Source organism: Lingula anatina, chromosome 5 (genome assembly GCF_051362555.1).
Source record: "Lingula anatina isolate TDL-2025a chromosome 5, LinAna3.0, whole genome shotgun sequence".
Taxonomy (NCBI): Eukaryota; Metazoa; Brachiopoda; class Lingulata; order Lingulida; family Lingulidae; genus Lingula; species Lingula anatina.
Window position 1 is genome coordinate 21284463 of NC_141771.1, and position 8049 is coordinate 21292511.

Below are 8049 nucleotides of genomic sequence, written 5' to 3' on the forward strand. Positions count from 1 at the left end.
TATATATATACTGAGCTGACACGTTCTATGTAATCATGCACTTTCAAACAATATAATTTCTATTGTTTTACGCCGTGTACACACTGTAACGCGACAACATTCTGTGTCTTTAGAACCACACGTCAGTGGTGCTACTGAAAAGATAGTGACCCTCGCATTACGTATAAAGTGAAATTTTAGAAATAAACATATGACAGGAGGGTAGTAAAAACAACATTTATGAGATCTTAGAAAGAAGAACAACATACTCACGACATGTGCACATTGGCGGGTTGGGATTTGCTGAGGTGGATTTTGAAATTTTTAAAAAACAAATTAGGACCTGAGAATGAAGTTACCTGCCAAGCTGTCCTTACTTTGTTTAAGACGGAAGACGCGTTCACTGCTGGAGCAAATCTCTCACCATCCGTTTTCTGGCAAATGGATTCCATCTGAAAATAAAAACAGATAATTAGCTATTTAAACGTCAAGTTGAATTTGGACTTTTAATGTAAAATATTGTTGACGTCAAGGCAAAATGTCGACATGATGGTTTATTTGCAAAATGCATCATTTTTTTTATTTATATCATTAACGTCAAATAACCAATGTTATCTTCCATCATCTATACAGTACTTACAACAGATCGATGCCAATTTCAGTCCCAGATTTCCGACCATTTCGTAGAAATTGTGGCAATGAGACACAAGGCTTTCTTCGCCATCTTTTACTGACCTCGGTCCTTTCTGAACACCTCTCACCAAAATACTCACCTGGATTACATAATAATATATACTTGAACACTTTCCAAACGGAAATCTCGATTTCAATTTTAACCTTTGTTATATGCTACAGGGCAAGCGTGCCCCCCCCCCCCCCCCCCCGCCCCATGAGAAAGGTACATTACCCCACTCCCACTCTTAACGCACAATCACAGATGCTGATGTTCAGTAATGAAATACAACATCATGAGCTGTATCCATTTAACGTAATAGAACTGACAGAAATAAAGGAAATTATAAGTTGAGAAAGGTATGAACCAATTTACTACATCCTTTGTTATCGTCCAAATAAATTAGAGTTGGTAACGTTTAAAAAAAAATTCACGCGTTTTGAAAGTTTACTGTTGTTGTGTTTTGAAAGAACTATTATATATTTTCTACATCTCAAATGCAGACTTAACATTTAACACATCTTTATTCTTAGAGTTGTATTGATGCTGTAAATTGGGTATATCTACATATATAACTTGAATAATTTTACATAAGCACATTCAAAAGTCTTAAGTCCACATTGGTAAATAATCAGTCTACTTGGTGGATATTGTATCAATTTCTATTGTTTAAATCAACAATCAAGATCTACATGTATTTTGCTTTTATTTTTCACTCAAGAAACCGTTGATCTTTACATGCCTTTATTTAAAATATGCCCCGTTTTATTTCACTTTCAGATTTAACGTAACAACCTTTAACACCTAAGCAAGATATTAATTCAAGATGTTTCATTAAATACCATATAAAGAGATACATAATGAAAATATTCAAAAAAGGAGATTTATAGAGAACTATGAAAGACTAAAATATTTAAAATGAAAAATTAAACTTTATTTATAGATAAAATTTCTCCTTAATGCTGAAAATTGGCAGCAGGTTTTGGTTGTAAAATAAATCTGGTTATCAATATCTTCAAAAAATAAAAAAATTACTCTGATTATCATAAAAGTTCAAAGTTGCAGAGTTGCTTCCTGCGTGAAGACAAATGGGTTTACTCACGGGGGAAGTTTTGCTTCCACCTGACCAAAGCGCACAGAGTCCCAGTGATAGTTTATGTAAGGGACAGAACAACTTTGTTACCAGTAGATACAGAAGAGGGAGAAACTTTGGCTGGGTTCCCATGCCTAGAGCACAGAGTCCCAGTGATAGTTTATGTAATGGGCAGAACAACTTTGTTACCAGTAGATACAGAAGAGGGAGAAACTTTGGCTGGGTTCCCATGCCTAGAGCACAGAGTCCCAGTGATAGTTTATGTAAGGGACAGAACAACTTTGTTACCAGTAGATACAGAAGAGGGAGAAACTTTGGCTGGGTTCCCATGCCTAGAGCACAGAGTCCCAGTGATAGTTTATGTAAGGGACAGAACAACTTTGTTACCAGTAGATACAGAAGAGGGAGAAACTTTGGCTGGGTTCCCATGCCTAGAGCACAGAGTCCCAGTGATAGTTTATGTAAGGGACATAACAACTTTGTTACCAGTAGATACAGAAAAGGGAGAAACTAAGGCAGTGGGAATAAAGCTGTTATGAAATCCACAAATCTTGTTGATTACTTCTCGATTGGTGAATAGAAAATTGAACCTTACACTTTATCATTGAACAGCACCTGTATTGGAGGACGAAGGTTATATGAATGTATTACCTAAGACCTAATAAGATAAACAAAAACCTAAAAAGATAAACATGTACCAGCATGGACTTTCCACTAACATTATTATTATCATCATTATTATTGTTGTTGTTTTATCTGTCACACTGGTTAAATTACACCATGACATACAGTTTAAAGCCAGAAGGAAAATATAAATTTATCTTCTACCCTTTTCTGAAGCAAAGCAAAAGTTACTGGAATGTTGAGTACACCAAGGAAGCCAACACAGATTTACTTCTAGGATGATGTATTAAAACAAACTACAAAGCGCCATTTTGGATTTTCATCTGGAATCTTCATATCAGCTCCACTGTTACATTGAGTTGTGTCACAAGAACAAATATTTTGTAGGAGTTTGATACATCACTTCATAATAGAGTTTCATCATAACTACCAACATCTATTCTGCTTTGTGTGAGATATGTTCCCTCCGAAGCTTTGCCTCATCTGTGGAATGATGATCAAGAATTTTATGCTAAAAAAATCTTTAGTCTCATAAATGGTACGTTGCCGTTACTGAAGTACAGAGTCCTTTATGTGGTATATGGACTTTGATCTCTGATGACTGGTTGTCTGCTACCCCATTGGAGTGAGTGGAGCTGGTCATGTCCTTTTTACGGGGTTTAGCAGGTTCTTATCCTATTAGGGGGATTAGCAGGTTCTAATCCTTTTTAGGGGGATTAGCAGGTTCTAATCCTATTATAATGTCATACATTGGGCTGGAGAAATTGGTCGGTTTGTCGTAGTCTTCAAAATTCTCCGTTTTGTTGTAGTCTGGTTCCATTGCATCCTGTGAGAAAAAAGACGAGCACTTTAGACCAATGAATAAAAAGAAAATTTCCAGTTAAGAAGCATAACTATGAAATGTTTTCACAGGCAATTTGTAAAGAAAAAAACAAAAAAACAAATATGAAGCTATACACATGAATTTTTACTATACATGCAAAATACTTCAAAGTTCAAATCTTCCGTCTTTTGTCTCAACTGAGTATCCAAATTCAACCCTCAAATCTTTTACTGATCACATTTCTATACAATATGTTACAGACAGTTCCTGCAGGCTTAACATCCAAGTGGAGGAAGAAACATCACTTCAATAAACACATTATTGTTTAATATGTCCTAAAACCAGGAGAAGAGGTAAAGAAATGACTTGGATATTTAAAAAAAATTAAAGTGCTAAAACTGTTTTAAAGAATACTTACATTTACATTCCTCACACATCTACGAGCAGCTGAAATCTTGGAATTTATTGCTGCATTAACTTGAATGGCAGTCAGACCCAACTAGGTCATTCTATAGGCTATAAAAAGTCAGAGATGAAAATAAACTGGTCACAAAAATATGCAAATAAACCAATTTAAATCAATTTAACATTTGGGAATAAAATAATAAAGCACTGATGCAAAAAATGTTTAAACCGTGCTTTTATTTTTATATGAAACTAGCTCTTGCAACTGCTGACCTATTTAAAAAGTTGTTCCAGACAGTTCCTGCGGGCTGAGAAACCCATCCTACAGCTTCTTAAGTACAAAAGTGCTTGTTTTTTTATGACACTTCATCAGAGTCTCAACCAGCCACTGATTGCTGACAGCAAGGTCCATCCCTTCTAGGCAGGTCCTGGCTGCTTCTGCTTCTTGTCCACTCTGCAGGACCACCTGAAATATTATAAACAAGGCAGCAAAGCTGTCAAATGTACAGGCAAAAACAGAAAATAAAGATGCAGAAAATAGGTCATTTTGTCAATATTGATGCAATAATAAATAATGCAGTTAATCAACACTGAATTTTAATCATGAACAACAGGTAACATGGTCAATAACAGGAGCGCATCCAGAGATATTTTCTGAGAGTATTCCAAATTATCTTTGTTGATCCATCCTCCATTTTTGATGGTCTTCCAACAGAAAAAAAAATAGATACCTGTCAATGTAAACTTCAAAATCTGACCGTCTTCCAGAAGACAGTCTCAATCCGCCCCTGCAATAAGATTACAGTTTTAGGACCATGAGAGTTCAAATTCACATAATGAAAGTCCCAATATTTGAAAAATGATGACAGTGCATAAAATAATGTTACATAATTTTTAAAGACATAATGTTAAAGACAAGTGTGTTTTATGTAATCTCATTTAATGGTCACTTGAATATTAATTAGACAAGTGACTTAATAGCTGTGAACTTATACCCAAGGGAAAATTACAGACTGACCACCTTCATGTGACAAGCAAAGGTCTTCAGGCCAATAAGTCACACTTTAAAAAAAAAAATTATGCACAACAGGTAATACCGATGAAAGTAAAATTATGCACAACAGGTAATACCGATGAAAGTAAAAGCATCAGGCCCATGAGAGTTCAAGTTCACATTAGAAAATGCCAGAATGAGAAAAATGAGTTCATTTCCATTTTTGAAGCAGAAAATGTCAAAACAACACTTTTACATATCTAATTAGTTCTATAATGAGACTGTTAACATGCCTACGGATTAAATCTGAAGAAAAAACACTTATTTACAAAAAAAAAAAAAAAAAGGCATGACTTCATCAAAACTTAACTGATCAAGCTTATTTTCAAACTTGATCTGTATACTAGTTAAACTGATCACTCCTGTGTACAAAATGTGAGTCACAAGACAAAAGGCCAATTGTTTTTTCTTAAAATGCGTTGTATACTAGTCAAACTGATCACTCCTGTGAGTCGCAAGACAAAAGGCCGATCGGTTTTTCTTAAAATGCATTATCAGTGTTGCATATGTCATAGTGGTGATTTCACGGCCAAACTTCATTTCAGAAACTTCCACATTTAAATCAAATTAAATCAACATTTGGTAAAGGTTGTTCAGATGTTTCCGTTATAATGATATTACATGAATCTGTTAACGCATTTTATTTATTGGAAAGAACTGTAACCAAGTTGTAAAGCATGTTTTCAGTTTTAAAAGGATTGAATAACTTTATTTACGGCTTCATCTCCAAGTTAAAGTTTAAAGCAGTCTGAGTTTAATTATGTGAAAGGTCTCTAGTAATATATCTTAATTCTGTTAATTGGCTTCATTATCTCTGACTTGTTTTAGGATTCACTGTAATATATTTTGTGTGTATTAGTATATAAGGAGAAGAACTTTGTATTAGAGATGAGAGAGATTGGAGATAAGAGCTCAGATTGAGTTTGGTCAGTCAAACCGATAGCTGGATTGTCCCTGTTGTCTTAGGAGACTCCAGATCTCTCAGCCAGAGAAATAAATGTAGAGATAAGTCAGTTGGTAGTTGTTCTCTGGAAAACATATCACTGCTGTTGTGTTACCTGCTGGAGAAGTAACTCAGACCATACATGTAGAAGTAGAGACACCATTCTCTCTACTTCTATGCTCAGACCAAGTACCCCCTGTGATACATATATGCTGAAAAAAAACAAAAAAAAACAAAACAGCGTAACTTTTGAAAAATGGTCCAATCACGCTGATTTTTTAACTTGACCTGTGTATTATGAATTTTCATCAGTTCTGTATATATGTAAGTTTCAAGCCAAAAGGTAAAACGGTTTTCCACTTATTGTGTTATCGGTGTTGCATATATGCTAAAAATAATAAAAAATCAACATAACTTTGATAAAAATGGCCTGATCATGTGAAAAAATAATGAAAAGTAATGAAATGTCACCACATAACATATGTCAGCTTCTGTAAGCTCCAATCAGAAAGTTGGGTAAGTAGCAATTTGGAATGAAAAGTTGGACATATGAAAAAGGACCACAATGGAAAGTTAGACATAAGAGAAATGATACTAGCAAGATCCCTTTAAACTGGCTGTTATTCACAGTATTGTCTAGAAGAATGAGGGCAGTGGCAGCTAATTAACATGGGGTATTACAGAGAGAGAATGAGCAGACGAGAGAGAAGAATTAAGTAGAAAGACATAATATACCAGGGCCCCGTAAACATCGTGTATTGTGAATAGCAATATCACATAGAGGCTACAGGCGCGTTACGAAATCGAGACGCTTGCGCTCTGTACTCCTGTCTTTTACTCTCACTTCTCATGTTTGCAAATTTTTCTTTGAATTTATGCACGTGCAAGTGCGTCTCGATTCCATGGCCCACGTATCTCGAAATAGAATCGGTTATGGAATTGAGACACTAATGCTCGTGCGCAACATAGCAAACCTTTCCAGATACGGAGCCCTGGTGTCCCAGGTCTAAGCCCGTCAACCTGCAGCGCCACCTGTAGCATTACCTGATATTGTAGTATTACATGCAGTCACCTTGGGCTTTCAAACATGTGACCTGTAATGAAATCATGTGTCATGTGTGGACCTTGCCTCAGTTGCATGCCTTACGTGGTTCATATACTGAACAAAAATATAAACGCACGAAAGAATATGTAATTTATTTTCATATATGGAACTAGAGTATATAGCCAAAAATAACAGCATATATTTCTCGACAAATAGACATCACTTTGAGAGCATAAAGGGAAAGTTTAAATGCACAGTCCAAGAAATAGGGCATCAAATACACCATGGGGGTTAACATCCTGAGTTCACAGACACCATTAAATTTGTGCAGAGCAGTACACCAGCGGCGCATGGACATCACTAAGTTGTCAATAGAGGCATAAGGGATATTATCCCATTCCTCCTGGAGTGCTACTCGCAGTTGGCGAATATTCTCGAGAGCTGTAACATGATGGCTGAAAACTCTGATCCAGAACATTCCACAGGTGTTTGTTGGGCGACATGGTGCATAAGGGTGGTTCCTAATGCTACCAGTGTCTCTGAAGCGTGTTCCCAGACGGTTGACAGTGGAATGATGCACATCCAGGCATGCTGCATCTTCTGTTACTGACAAGCCAGCATTGAGCATGCTGATGGCATGCTCCCTCATGGTTCCAGTTGTCTGTGGCATGTTGACAAGTGGCAGAAATACACATTTTGGTGTGTCCTTTTATTGCCTAGACGGTAAAGAGTGTCTGTGTATTGGTCTTGCAGATTGACCTCTACTCCGTCATGCTCCATTAGTCTTATGGGTGTAAAAACTGAACCTCTGAGTATACTCACATGGAGCGGCCAAGTGAAACCAGACCACTATAATTGATCAAAACAAATCCATCAGTTCACAAATAAACCATCAACCTGGGCATATTTCATGATTATCCATTTCAACTGACCATTTTAGTTTCGTGTGTTTATGTTTTTGTTCAGTATATTTAGAGGAGTAAATCAGTTAGTAAGACTGAAAAGTAGGAAAATCAGGCAACCTACAAGTATTGTAATCTGTAAAGTAAAACTGTAATTTGCCGACAATGCAACATCATTTTAATGCATGTTTATTCACATTATTTTGTTGATCTTCACGAAAAATCACACCAAGGGTGATGATCAAACTAAAAATGACAGTTGCACATCATTACCTTATCCCAGTTTTGGTGCATTAGATCTAAACCAGGGTTTTTAAAATCGTCTTTATACATTTACCTTTCAGTTACGTTCTTGGCCGGAAGTGCTTTTCACTATTCCAAGAGGCTACAGTCTCTAATCCAGGCATTTGCTTTTGACAAAAATTCCTTTAAATCATCAGCAAATCCCACCCATGAAATAAGAACAGGTATGCGCAAAATAGTTCCAAGCATTTCTAGAAATGGTGCT

At 36.1% G+C, this 8049-nt stretch overlaps 1 protein-coding gene and 2 long non-coding RNA genes across 6 annotated transcripts in view; all 3 read right to left on the reverse strand.

Annotated features, from left to right (window-relative positions):
- The window catches only part of LOC106179369 (uncharacterized), a 119636-nt gene extending 118863 nt beyond the window's left edge, over window positions 1-773 (reverse strand). For 2 of the 4 annotated variants that reach the window (XR_015334556.1, XR_015334555.1), the window contains exon 1: window positions 620-773. This is a non-coding gene — a long non-coding RNA (uncharacterized LOC106179369). Of the gene's footprint in view, window positions 1-338; window positions 432-619 lie in introns of all 4 variants that reach the window. The other 2 variants (XR_015334558.1, XR_015334557.1) reach the window with 2 other exon arrangements.
- A 1677-nt stretch (window positions 774-2450) lies between these two features.
- LOC106175658 (uncharacterized) lies at window positions 2451-7869 on the reverse strand. Its single transcript, XR_015334439.1, has 4 exons — window positions 7815-7869; window positions 3871-4063; window positions 3611-3708; window positions 2451-3195 (listed from the first exon to the last, which is right to left on the reverse strand). It is a non-coding gene; the product is annotated as an uncharacterized LOC106175658 (long non-coding RNA).
- The window catches only part of LOC147761875 (uncharacterized), a 99420-nt gene continuing 93821 nt past the window's right edge, over window positions 2451-8049 (reverse strand). Inside the window, exon 4 of the mRNA XM_087013135.1 lies at window positions 2451-3063. The gene's annotated coding sequence lies outside the window, so the exon portion shown is untranslated. The remainder of the gene's footprint in view (window positions 3064-8049) is intronic.